General features: G+C 54.7%; 1 protein-coding gene across 2 annotated transcripts in view; it reads left to right on the top strand.

Moving 5' to 3' along the window:
- RTN4RL1 (reticulon 4 receptor like 1) overlaps positions 1-13270 on the top strand; it is a 77480-nt gene that overhangs the window by 19878 nt on the left and 44332 nt on the right. The window contains exon 2 of one of the 2 annotated variants that reach the window (XM_089317603.1): positions 3323-3414. The exons of the other annotated variant lie outside the window; for it this stretch is intronic. The gene's annotated coding sequence lies outside the window, so the exon portion shown is untranslated. The remainder of the gene's footprint in view (positions 1-3322; positions 3415-13270) is intronic. 2 annotated transcript variants of the gene reach the window in all.

The following is a 13270-nucleotide window of genomic DNA, read 5'->3' as shown; positions in this document are numbered from 1 at the left end:
TAGGAAGGCAGGCTTTGGTCTCAGACAGTCCCAGATCCACTTTACACTTTAGGGGCCTGTGTGACTTCAGAGCAAGTACTTGAGTCTCAGTTTCTTCATCTGTAAAATGGGATTATGACTGTACCTACCTTATAGAGGATCAAACTAGCTAAAGAGAGTCCAGTGTCCCACACAGGGTAAATATAAAATAACTAAAATCAATGATTAATACTTTTATTTGTTGGGACCAGTTCTGTGGCATAGCAGGTAAAGCCGCCACCTGCAGTGCCAGCATCCCATATGGGCCCTGGTTCGAGTCCTGGTTGCTCCACTTCCGATCCAGCTCTCTGCTATGGCCTGGGAAAGCAGCAGAAGATCCATCTGCATGGAAGACCTGGAAGAAGCTCTTGGCTCCTGGCTTCAGATCAGTGCAGCCCCAGCCGTTGCAGCTATTTGGGGAGTGAACCAGCAGATGGAAGACATCTCTCTCTCCCTCTCTCTCTCTGCCTCTCTGTAACTTTGACTTTAAAGTAAAATAAATAAATCTTTTTAAAATTAATTTTATTTGTAAGGCAAGAGACAGAGAATTCCCATCTGCTGGTTCACTCCCCAAAGACCTGCAATAACTGGGGCTGGCCAGGCCACACCCAGGTCTCCAGGTCTCCCACGTGAGTAGCAGAGACCCAAGTACATCAGCCATCGGGTGCTGCCTCCCAGGGTGTGCGTTAGCGGAAGCAGAGGAGTCGGGACTCAGACCCAGGCACTCCAGGACAGGCGCAGGTGTCGGAATCACTATGGCAAGCCCTGCCACAGGTGTTTTTTTTTTTTTTTTTTTTTTTGGACAGGCAGAGTGGATAGTGAGAAAGAGAGAGACAGAGAGAAAGGTCTTCCTTTTGCCATTGGTTCACCTCCAATGGCCATCACAGCTGGCACGCTGCGGCCGGCGCACTGCGCTGATCCAATGGCAGGAGCCAGGCGCGGGACTAGAACCCGGTGTGCTGGCGCCACTAGGTGGAGGATTAGCCTACTGAGCCGCAGAGCAGGCCCCCTGCCACAGTTTTTCATGTAGCATCCTTAACATCCCTGGAAGAGGGGGTTGAACCCGAGGCTGGGTGGTGTGGTCAGGAGCCTTGCTCAGGGCTGTCAGAACTAGAACCCAGGCAGGATCTGAGTCGTCCCCGTCTCTTGTCCTGATACACTTTAGTCTTCTTATGCCACTTCCTGACAGGGCCCTAGTACCCCTGTCTCCATCTTGGGGCGCAGGGAAAGATACTGGCTGGGAAGGAGCACCTGGGGCAGTGGTGGCTGCTGCTGGCCACACCTGCTCTCCTCCCCCACAGCTGCCAACCTCTGCGGTTCTGCTGAGGCAGCTGCCCTGGCCCAAGCCAGCCCCTCCCTCTGTGCCAGGCACATGCATACAGGGCGGGCTGCAAGTGGCCGCCCAATGCCCCTGCACCTACCCAAGCCTAGAGTCCCCGGCCTGCCCCAGTGCTCAGGCCCTCAGGGGTCCTGCTGCCCACCCCCACCCCGGAACAGGCTTGCCCTGGCTGCTGTGAGCCCTAGGCAGGAGGGGAGAGGAGAGGCAAGGCCTGGAGGCCGGAGGGCAGGAAAAGCGGGGAGGGAGGCGGCTATTTATAGCCAGCTTTGCTTTTGTTCCTTTTCCAGCAATGCTTCTCTTTAAATAGGAGCAGGGCTGGAGGCTGCAGCTCTTCCCCAGCCGCCTGCAGTCAGCAGGCACGCGTGTGTGCACGCGCGTGCGTACGTGTGTGACACATGCACAGGGATGGGGTGGAGTGCACACTTCCGTGATGTGGCTAGTTCTGTGTACTTTGCACCAGCCGACGTGTATGCGGGGAAGGTGGTGAATTGTTCTTTGTGTGTGGTCACTGAATGCACTCGTGTTCAGGGATGGGCAGTTCTCAACGTGTCTGTGTGTGCGGGTTTATATTCATGGTGCGCGTGTAGTGGGGCAGCTGCTCTTTAGTTTCTGTGTGGTGTGAGCATCTGTGCACACCTGCATACGGACCAGGCCAGACCAGGGCGTGAGTGTGTGTGTGTAATGTGTGTGTGTGCAGAATGTGTAAGGTAAGGCCAGCAGCGCAGTGCACGATGGTTGGGGCAGTCAGGAGACCACAGCCGCTCAGGTCTTGCAGAGGCAGACGGCCAGGACCTGGGTGCTAACCATGTGGGATGTTCAGTGGACAACCAGGAACTGCGTGTGTGCCCCTGGAGTGCAAAGGGGCTCTAGGGGCCTGCTGGGCTGCTGCCGGAGGGTGCGCCCAGCAGGTGGGTCTGGAGCCCTCCTGGACGCCGCCAGGCCAGTGCTCAGGCAGCTCCAACTTTAGTAGGAAGCCGTCGGGGACCGTGGGGGACCAGATCCCCAGCGGGCCCAGAGGGGTCACCCCCGGAATTCGAGGGCCCCTATTTATGCCTCAGACCTCACATCTGTAGAATGGGCTGCTGTGGAGAGCCAGCGAGAGTCGGGTCGCGACCTGGCTTTGCGCGCTCAGACCCAGGCCGGGCGGGCGCGCTCTAACCCAGTTCTCTCCACGCGGGCCCCGGAGGCTTGGGGGAGGCGGCCCGCCCTTCAGGGGCCCGGCACGCAGAGGGGCGCTCTCGGTCCCACGGCCTGCAGGAGGCGCGTGGGCACTGGGCTGGGCACCGCCCTGGCCCCCTGGGCCGGCCGGCCTCACCCTGCAGCTCCGGATCGATGTGACAGCCCTCCCCCGCCCCGCCCCCAAAGGCCAAACAAAACATAGTAAATATTTAATTCCAGCCGGGGAGCCAAGGAGGCCTCCCCGCCCCCTCCCGCAGCCGTCTGGCTCCTCTGCCGGCCCTGGGAGCTCTCCTCGGTAATGAGGCCGGGAGTGGCAGGGATCGATCGCGGCCCCGGGCGGGATGGGGGTAGGGGTGGGGAGGCCTGCACCCTAGGGGTGGCATCGCCCCCTCCCTATACTCTGGGGGCTCTCTGGAGCTCACCTGCGCTTATGCTTTTCCTAAAAGGCCTGCTGGGAACTGCCCTGCCCTCCCTGCTATGGGCTGGCCCCTGCCCACTTCCCTTCTAAGAGAATGAGGGGTGAGCTGGTGGGAAGGGAGCGGTGAAGGGGATGGGACACCTTCCCCCTCCCCCCACCCTGACTCAGCTGATGCCTGGTACCTAAAGCTGGCAGAGAACTTGGGTCTTACCTAGGTGGGACCTGGGTGGGGCAGGGTGGCCAGGGAGCCCATAGAGGGAGGCTGGAAATGTGTTCCTAGGGCACCTACTCCGTGCTCCTGGCCTTTGCCCCGGCGGCTACCGAGAGGGGGTGATGACTTTCTGGATGCTCACTCATTCATGCCGCAGGACTGAGCACCAGCTGTATGCCAGTCATAGGCTCCCAGCAAGGAGGGACGCGGGTCCTGGCCTGCAGAGAAAGTGCCTTCGGAAGGAGATTGGTAAGTGAGCACAAAGGGTGAGTTCAGGGCTGGGTGAAGTGCACGTGGAGAATAAAGCCATAGTGTGATCTTGTGGCCAGGGAGCTTGACTGGTGACAATGGGTCCTGCAGAGTTTACAGCAAGTGCCAAGGCCCCCCAGGCAGAAAAGAAGCCCGTGTGTTCCAGGGGTGGGAAGAAGGCCAGGGAGGTTGAATGTAGTGAGTGGGAGGAAGCAGGCAGTGGCAGATCCCTTAGGGTCTTGTGGGCCTCTGGAGGAGTTTGGGTTTTATTCTAAGTGCAGTGTGAAGGCATTAGAGGTTTTAGGTGAAGGAATGACATGATCTGATTTACATTTTTAAAAGCTTCCAGCTGGCTGCAGTGGGGCGCATGGAAGATAGGGAGTTAAGGAGGTAGGTGGGGCACCGAGTGGAGGGGTGGTGCGTAAGGGGGCTGGAGCAATGGCTGTGGAGTGCCTGTTTACACTTGTGCAGCTGACCCGGACCCCTAGCAGCCAGGAGCAAACAGCTGGATCCTGGGCTGCTGGTGCAGCAGTCCCAGGAGGCCTGGGAAGAGGCCTGCACCCGGGTTTGCCCGGGTCCTGTCACCACGACCCCATTCCACAGTGGGCAGCCCGGGATTTTTTTTTTTTTTTTTTTTTTTTAAGGAGCATTAGAAAATGTTGACATGTTTTTTGAAACAATTTCAGATCTGATATCTCCGCCAGATTGAGTTTGTAACCAGCTTTATTGTTTAAGCCTGCTGGGATTTCATCAAAGGCGTCTGCTGTTTACCCAGAACCATTTCATTGGAGAAAACAGCAAACAGACCTGCATTTCTATCTGATTTCACTTTTTCCCTTTTCTCATGAATTTAAGTGCTCGTGAAAAGCAAGGCTGATAAGGCAAACCAGTGAGGATCCAGCCCCAAGGAGGGGCGCAGGAGGCTCTCAGCTGAGGTTTATTAATGGAGCAGAGGCAAGCTGGGGGTGGCTGGCCAGCTCCCGGGGGGCTGAGAGGCAGCGCTGGCCAGCAGCCAGCCCTCCGCAAGGGGACGTGCAGGAAGCTCCGAGAGCTGCTGCTCACCTGTACTCAGGCCAGGCTTTGTAGGCCATCTCCCGGTGCCTGCTGTCTTGACCAGGTCTCGAGCCGTTTCAGACACTGGCAACAACAAAAGACGGAGCACCAGCTCCCGCTTGGACAGCAGCGGTGGGCAGCCTCGGAGATGGGTTCCGTGAGACAGATTCGAGCTTTCCTGGGGGAAGGCCAGGTCCTGAGAGTGCCAGGAAAACTGCTTTCCTGCTGCTCCTCTGCCGAAGCGTGGGACTCAGCACCCTCGTCCTGTCAGGCAGCCTGAGCCAGCTCAGGGCAGGGCTGGGCTAGGGACCTAGCCACAGGTGCAGCCACACCCAGCCCCTCAGAGGTCTACACTAGTTTTTTTTTTTTTTTTAAGATTTATTTTATTTATTTCAAAGACAGAGTTACAGAAAGAGGTAGAGACAGAGAGAGAGAGGTCTTCCATCCGCTGGTTCACTTCCCAGATGGTTGCAACAGCTGGAGCTACGCTGATCCAAAGCCAGGAGCCAGGAGCTTCTTCCGGGTCTCCCATGTGAGTGCAGGGGCCCAAGGACTTCAGCCATCTTCTAGTGCTATCCCAGGCCATAGCAGAGAGCTGGATGGGAAGTGGAGCAGCTGGGACTAGAACCAATGCTTTAGGCCACGGTTTTAACCCACTGCGCCACAGCACCAACCCCTACACTAGTGTTGTTATACTTTCCTAAAAGGATATGGGTGCTTTTAGCAGGCCTGGTGACACAGCAGGCATTTTAGCCCGATGGAGGAGGTGCAGGCGTGCTGGGAAAGTTGGGTTAAAGAGCCTTGTTCGGTTGCTTGAGCGACATCTAGCTAAATGCACGGTTGCTGGGCATACAGGCCATCTTTTACCAATCATGCGTTAGACCAATTTACAAGGTCAATTGATTTGAACCAATTAGCCAGAGGTTAAGGATTGTTTATCCTTCACTCACTGTAGGTGTTGCAGGGAGCCATTGAGAGGGATGATAGTGAGATACAGGTGTGTCCTCAGCACCAAATGCAGGTCTGCCCATCGCACGCTACTGCCTTCTAGCAGGTGGGGTTTCTGCTGACAGCAGCGGGCAGCGCCCTCCTCCATAGGAGAGGAAGGCAAAAGATCTTGCCTGGAGCCAGCAACACCGGCATCCCATATGGGCGCCAGTTCTAATCCAGGCTGCTCCACTCCCGATCAGCTCCCTGCTATGGTAGCAGAGGTGGCCCAAGTTCTTGAGCACCTGCCCACATGTGGGAGACTCGGAAGAAGCTCCTGGCCCACCCTGGCTGTTGCGGTCCTTTTGGGATGAACTAGCAAATGGAAGATCTCTTTCTCTCTAACTGCCTTTCAAGAAAAAAATAAACCTCTCTTTTTTTCAAAAATGTCTTTCAAGGCTGGGTGTTCTGTGCTGTGGCTGACACTGCGTGGGAGGGCCAGCATTGTAGTATAGCAGGTAAAGCCGCTTCCCAGAAAGCCGGCATCCCATATGGGCTCTCGTACAAGTCCCAGCTGTGCTCCAGTTCTGGTCCGGCTCCCTGCTAATGGCCTGGGAAAAATAGCAGAAGTTTGCCCAAGTGCTTGGGCCCCTGCACCTATGTGGGAGACCCAGATGAAACTTCTGATTTTGGTCTGGCCCTGCACTGGCCATGTGGACATCTGGAGAGTGAACCAGCAGATAGAAGGTCTCTCTTTATCTCTGTTAACTCTTTTTTTTTTGACAGGCAGAGTGGACAGTGAGAGAGAGAGAGACAGAGAGAAAGGTCTTCCTTTGCCGTTGGTTCACCCTCCAATGGCCACCGTAGCTGGCGCGCTGCAGCTGGCGCACCGCGCTGATCCGATGGCAGGAGCCAGGTACTTATCCTGGTCTCCCATGGGGTGCAGGGCCCAAGGACTTGGACCATCCTCCACTGCACTCCCGGGCCACAGCAGAGAGCTGGCCTGGAAGAGGGGCAACCAGGACAGAATCCGGTGCCCCGACTGGGACTAGAACCTGGTGTGCCAGCACCGAAAGGCGGAGGATTAGCCTAGTGAGCCATGGCGCCGGCTTCTGTTAACTCTTTCAAATAAATGAATCTTTAAAAAAATATTTAAGACACTGCTTGGGACATCCGCATCCCATATCAGAGAGCCTGGTCTGAGTCCCAGCTCTGCTTCTGATTCCAGCTTCCCGCTAATGCGTGCCCTGGGAGACAGCAGGGGTAGTGGCCCAAGTACTTGGGTCCCTGCCATCACAACTGGAGACCGGATTCAGTCTGGACCCCTGGTGTCAGCCTCGCCCAGCCCTGGCTGTTGTGTTCAGTCACAGAGTGCACCAGCAGATAGAAGATCTCTTTGTCTCTCTGCCTTTCAAATAAAATGAAAATAAATAAAATCTTAAAAGATGAAAGGGAAAACCCCCTCTGTGCTCTCAAACTTGCCATCACCTCCTACTCAGCCCCTCATCATCTCACACGGCGTCTGTGAATTCCACCTGAGCACCCACGCCTCAGAGGCGGCAAAAGCCGCTCTTGCCCCAGGCACTGGGAAATACTCTCTCCTGTGGGGAGCCGCCCCCTCCCCAGGCAGAGCTCCCTGTAAAGGGATTCGAATGCGTCTCGAGGAAGGGGCCGGCTCAGCGTGGTCCAGGGTAGGGCTAGAGACTGTGTGCCTTCTGGTTCTGCTCTGCTCAGAACGGTTGTCGAGTTCTCCTTGGGAAACTGCTTCAACTTGCTCGCCATTTTCCTCCGTGACCTTTGAGGGTGGGTTTGATTTTTCAGGAAAGGCCAAAAGTAAGGTGAAGCTGTGTGTTGAGAATCAAAGGGATGTGCAGTTTGCAGAATGTGATTTGCTTTTGTTTTGGGGGAGTTTATTCCCTTTTATTATTTAAAGAACCAAAACAAGAGGGGACTCTAAAGAATGGAGCCCATTTTCTGGAAAGGAAGGTCTAGAAAGGTTCAAGGGAGGGCAGTGCCTGAGGGCTTGGGCCTGGAAGTGACCACTCAGGCACAAGGGCAGGGCACGGAAGTGGGCTCCTTACTGGGCTGCTACTACGGGCCAGGCACTTGACATACATTATCTCAGCGGGCTGAAGTCATTCTTGGAATAAAGCCTGTCTATTAAAAAGTTCATAAATAATCCATTTTCTTGCCTACTCCTCATAATAATTGTATTAGAACAAGCGCTTAGCCCATTTCACAGGTGATGAAATCAAGACTCCGGGGAATTCAATGACGTCCTAAGGCCACTGAGCTTGTTAGTATGAGGGCCAAGATTTGAATCCAGATCTGCCTAGCCCCCCAAGTCAAGGCTAATCTTTCTGTATGCGTAAGTTCTGATAGATCTACCTCACTCATCCCATCCCCAGTAATATGCGACTGTGCTTTCATTGTGTCCCAGTGACGTCATTCAGGCCACATTCACTGGAAAAGGAAAGCAGGTCATGAAGAGCCATGTGTCAGGGCGAATTGCTGACTGCATGTAGTGGCAGCAGCGTCGGGGGACGTGTGGGTGACAATGGCGAGGCATGAAGTATGGTGCTTATTAGGTGCTGGCAAAGGCCTGCGAACTGCAGGTTCCAAGCAGGCCTCCGTGGGAAATGCCTAGCTCAGCTCTTGTCCAGCTCCGGGAGCCGAGCAGGCCTTCATATTCAGTGCCTTTGAATCATATGGACTCTTGGACAGACCAGGCCTGGGAGCTTCCCTGGCCACTGGCTGCCCGGGGCTCCCTGTGGGTCATGTTAGTAGTAATAATAATAATAGCAGCCGATGCCACTGGGGCACTCGTGTTCCTCGCCCTGGCATTGCATTGCTAAGCTGGAGTCCCACGCTCACAGCTCCCAACGTAGCAGAGTCTGTATTGTCTCAGCCCCCAGCTGGGTTTCCAGCGACCCAGGCTGCCTCTGTCTGAATCCAGAAAAGGACCTTTTCTCTGCAGGTAGTCCAAATGCTTGCTTTGATGTAGCCACAGGTCATGAGGGAGCTGGGAGTGTGTGTGTGTGTGCACAGGTGCTCGTGGGATGTGCAAGGAAGGAAGGTGGTTGGGTGTGGCTCCAAGCTGGACTTAAACAGGCATGGGCACAGCTCTGTAAAAGTAGCCATTCCGCTCCTGGCAATTTGTTTAGTGGTACCCTGGCACCTGTGGGCAGAAGTGCACCTGGAGCAGCATGTGTGTTGCCCTTGCTTGTAGCAGCAGCAACTGGAAACAATCTAAATACCCGGCAGCCGGGGCAGTAGTACCCGGCACTGGATTCCACACTCCAAGGAATGGGTGACTCTGCGTGCTCAGACATGGGATAGATGCCAAGATGTATCGCTAAGTGGAAACGCAGCGGTGATGTATGTACTGCGCTTTCTTTTAAAAAGAAAGATATACTTGTACGTGATAGAAATTTTCTAGAAAGACACAAAAGAAGCTGTTAGCTGTGAGATGCCTCTGAAGAAAGATCCTGGAGGTCTGGAGAGGAAAGGAGACTTTATTTCTCATTGTATGCACTTTTGTGTTCTTTGAAAAAAATTTTTTTTTTACTATGTGCATGCATTATCATTTCGATTAAAAGGAAAGGGCGGCAGCGGGGAGGGGTGGGGGCACAAATCCCCAGGCATTAGCTGCCTCCTCAGTTTGTTTTGTTCCGTGTCTCCAGCCAGGTCCTGCTGCTTTGCCCCAGCCCGTGCCCACCCCTCCCTGAGGCACCGTAACATTACCGCCTCTTACAGGTGCTTAAAGCCTACCTTCTGCCTCGAAATACAAATAGCTCTAATCCGGGCAGAAGGCTGAGCTCCACTGCACGGCTGGCACCGAGATGCTCCGTCAGTGTTTGCTGAATCAAATTGAATCTGTGACTCGGTTGGTTACACCGAGCACGGGACTAATTGGCCAAGGTCAGGCATCCGAGTCCCACACAGGTTGGCTGTCTCTGAATTGAGGGGGGACTCTTTTCCCTGTGTGCAGTCCCAGTCCTCACCCCAGGGCTGCCACAGGTACAAGGTGCAGGGCTGGGGCTGCGCCACCTCCCTCCTGGAGACACAGCCCAGAGCGACGGTGGGAAGCAGGCCAGGAAGTGCGCCAGTGTGATGGGCGTGCAGACCCAGCTTTGCAGAGCTCCTGGCTCAGAGCAGCAGCTGCGGCCCCAAAGGCTCTGGCTAGTTCTCGCCCTTCCTTCCCCTCCCTCCCTCTTTCTCTACTTTCTTCCTTCCTTCTTCTTCTTTTATTTTTTTTTTAAATTAAAGCTAGTTAGATTTTATTATAAGAACTCTTCAATAAATATATCAGTGATGGAGTTCTCTGCTCGTGTGGGCGTGGGTGGCCTGTTGTATGTGTCACCACAGGCTGGAAAGCGACCACCAGCAGGCATTTTGTTGAAATTAAAGCGTGAGGTAGTTGTTTATTCCAGTGGATCATTTTACTAAGTCTTATTTATGTACTTGAAATGCAGAGATTTTCATCTGCTGGTTCACTCCCCAAATGGCAGCAAGGGCCATCAGGCCAAAGCCAGGAGGTCCTTCCAGGACTTCCATGTGGGTGCAGGGGCCCAAGCGCTTGGGCCATCTCCTGCTGCTTTCCCAGGCCATTAGCAGGGAGCTGGATCAGAAGTAGAGCAGCAGGGACACGAACTGGGCCCCATATGGGATCCCAGCTCTGCTGGGGGTGGCTTTACCTGTATGCCACAGCACCGGCCCCAAAGCAGCATCTTAACCACCATCCCAGACACCTGCCCCACATTTGATCCATTTTTAAGTACAATTTTGAGACATTGAGGGCACTCACATTGTCATGCAACATATTCTGACTTTTCTTTTAAAGAGGGAATTGTTTTTAAATACATTAAGTTGAGAGGCAGAGAGAGACAGAGAGCTTGCATTACCCACTTCACTCCCCAAATGCCCATAACAGCCAGGGCGGGAATAATGTGGAAGTCAGGAGCCAGAAACTCAGTCCTGGTCTTCTAACGAGGTGGTAGCCACCCAGCTGCTTGAGCCGTCACCTGCTACCTCCCAGAGTGTGCCTCAGCAGGAAGCAGGACTCAGGAGCCAGAGGTGGGGATCAAGCCAGGGGCTCTGCTACAGAGCTGTGATATATTGGCCAGCATCTTAATCTCGAGGCTAGGGCTGCCCCCTGGCCATTGCTGATGGTCCCAGCAGTGAGCGGCCCCCCTTCTTGGCCACCAGATTTCCGCTCCCAGGGTGGCCTTGTCTCAGGTTTGGCCTGCGTTCCTTTTGCATCTTCCAGGCACCGGCTTCTGGGGCCTCAGGCTTGCTGGATTTCTCCTCTGTGTCTGAGACCATCCCCAGGCACCAGCAGACCAGGGATACATGGAATCCTCTAGAGAACAGTTGTGAAGGTGAGCCCTTCTGGTGATGTTTCTCCTTCCATTTTTCTCATATCTCAAAAAATCCCTTGGACTGGAGGAGGGAGAGAGACTGCCTCTCCCTGGCCCCCACCCACCTTTGCATTCTTGAGATGCAGCCCCTCACTGGCTGGCCCCGCCTGGTGGGATGCCCTCGGCACCCACGGCTGTGATCCTGCAGCTCGCTCGCAGAGAGGCTGCTTGTCCCAGCAAGGGTTATTATGATGAGGAAGCGTTTGCCTGCTAGCACAGTGAGTCACAAAGTTTGATGTGCCTTCCAAAAAAAAAAAAGCATCTATAATTTTTGACCACATTAATAGAAGCGTCCAAATCTGGGACGGTGCGGAATCTGGCTCGCTGTGTGCTCAGCACCCACTGAGTCATCCTCTCCCTCGTCATCCTCCACCCATGGAGCCGTCCCCTTCTCTCCATCTCCCCACCGCTGCCGTCTTAAACCTCTCTAGCTTGGAATGTTGGCGGTACACCCCTAACTGGCATTCTAGGGTCTTCTCTGTCATCTGCGGTCTCCTGTCCACGCCAGGGCGTGTGAGGGGCCGTAGTCTGATCGTGTCAGTGAGATCCCTGTGATCGCTTGCCATTCTGCAGTGGCCCACAGCTCTCGGGGTACCGTCCTTCTTAACAAGCCTCTCAGGACCTTGTGAGTCTCGGCCCCTGCCTGTCCTCCCACCTTGCCCCCTACCACTTTCCCTCATGCAGATTTTCCTTTTTTAAATATATTTATTTATTTATTTATTTTTAATTCGAAAGAGTTACACAGAGAGAGGAGAGAGAGAGAGAGAGAGAGAGGTCTTCCATCCACTGGTTCACTCCCCAGTTGGCCTCAACAGCTGGAGTTGTGCCGATCTGAAGCCAGGAGCTTCTTCTGGGTCTCCCATGTGGGTGCAGGGGCCAAGGACTTGGGCCATCTTCTACTGCTTTCCCAGGCCATAGCAGAGAGCTGGATCGGAAGTGGAGTAGCTGGGTCTCAAACTAGCGCCCATATGAGATGCTGGCACTTCAGACCAGGGTGTTAATCCACTGTGCCACAGTGCCGGCCCCTAAAGTATTTGTTTTCATTTTATTTGAAAGGCAGAGAGATAGAAAGAGATAGAGACAGAGACAGAAAGAGAGAGAGAGGTCTTCCATTTGCTGGTTCACTCCTAAAATGCCTGTAGTAGCCAGAGCTAGGCCAGACTGAAGCAAGGAACCTTGAACTTCATCTGGGTCTCCCCCGTGGGTGGCAGGGGCCCAAGCACTTGAGCCATCCACCTGCTGCCTCCCCTCCTGCACATAGCAAGAAATGAAGCAGAAGCAGAACCCAGGCACTCTGATAGGAGCTGCAGACGTCCCAAGCAGATTTCTCAACAGCTGTGCCAAATGCCTGCCCCTTGACCGATTTCTTTCCTTGTCCTCACCCGGCCAGTGTCCTGGACACGCAGGGGCCTCACCTGTGTGGATGTGCTGCCGGGAATCCCTTCCCCCCCAGCCCACTCCACTCCACTCCCCTGGAGAATTCCTTCTTTTCCCTTAGAGGAGGAGAAAGTGGCCCCGAGCCCTCTAGGTCAGGTCTGCAGCACCAGGTATTCTTTATTCAGCAAAGATGTAATGGCATCAGCTGGGTGCCAGGCACACTCCAGGGTGCTGAGAGACAGACACAGCCCCGGCTCTCACGGAGCTGACATTGCAGCAAGGGTGGCAGACAATCAAGCAGTGTCACAGTGTGATTGTCACAGGGCCATGGGGGGGTAGGCAAACAAAGTGAAGAGGCTTGTGGCCCAGCAGGTTAAGCCACCGCCTGCAGCTCCGGCATCCCATTATCAGAGTACAGGTTCAGTTCAAGTCCTGGCTCCACTGCTTCCGATCCAGCTCCCTGCTAATCAGCAGAGGATGGTTCAAGTACCTGGGCCTCTGCCACCCACATGGAGACCCAGGTGGAGTGCCTGGCTCCTGCCCACACCCTGGCCCAGCCCCAGCCATTGTGGCCATTTGACAAGTGAACCAGTGTCTTTCTGTCTCTCCCTCTCTGCAACTCTGCCTTTCAAACAAATAAGTAAATCTTAACAACACAAGGAAGTGAAGAGGTGGTGGCTGGGATTAAGGTGTTCAGGGAAGCCTTGCCAGGGAGCGTGGGGGATCAGAGCCTGGCTGAGGAAATAGGAAATGCAGGGACCCTGGGAGAGGGGGTGCTTGGTGCATGCACGGAGCAGCACGTGGCTCTGGGCTGGGTACAGGGATGGAGGGCCAGGGAGGCAGGCCATGGTGAGGTCATTGAATTTTATTCTGTGTGATGGGAGCCACGGGAGGGATTGGCTTACATTTTTAAAGGATTCTTATTTTGGAAAGATCACCCTGACTGCCATGTGAGAAAGAGGCTTTGAGAGGGAAGAGTGGGAGCAGAGAGAGAAGCTAGGAGACACTGCAGGGCCCCGAGAGGAGGGGCCACGCAGATGAGGCGGAGTCGGGAAGGAGAGAGGTGTCCGCTTAGGGTG

The sequence above is a fragment of the Oryctolagus cuniculus genome, chromosome 17 (assembly GCF_051225735.1).
Source record: "Oryctolagus cuniculus isolate XC-2025 breed Fujian yellow rabbit chromosome 17, ASM5122573v1, whole genome shotgun sequence".
Taxonomy (NCBI): Eukaryota; Metazoa; Chordata; class Mammalia; order Lagomorpha; family Leporidae; genus Oryctolagus; species Oryctolagus cuniculus.
This window is presented reverse-complemented; position numbering and strand designations above follow the sequence as displayed.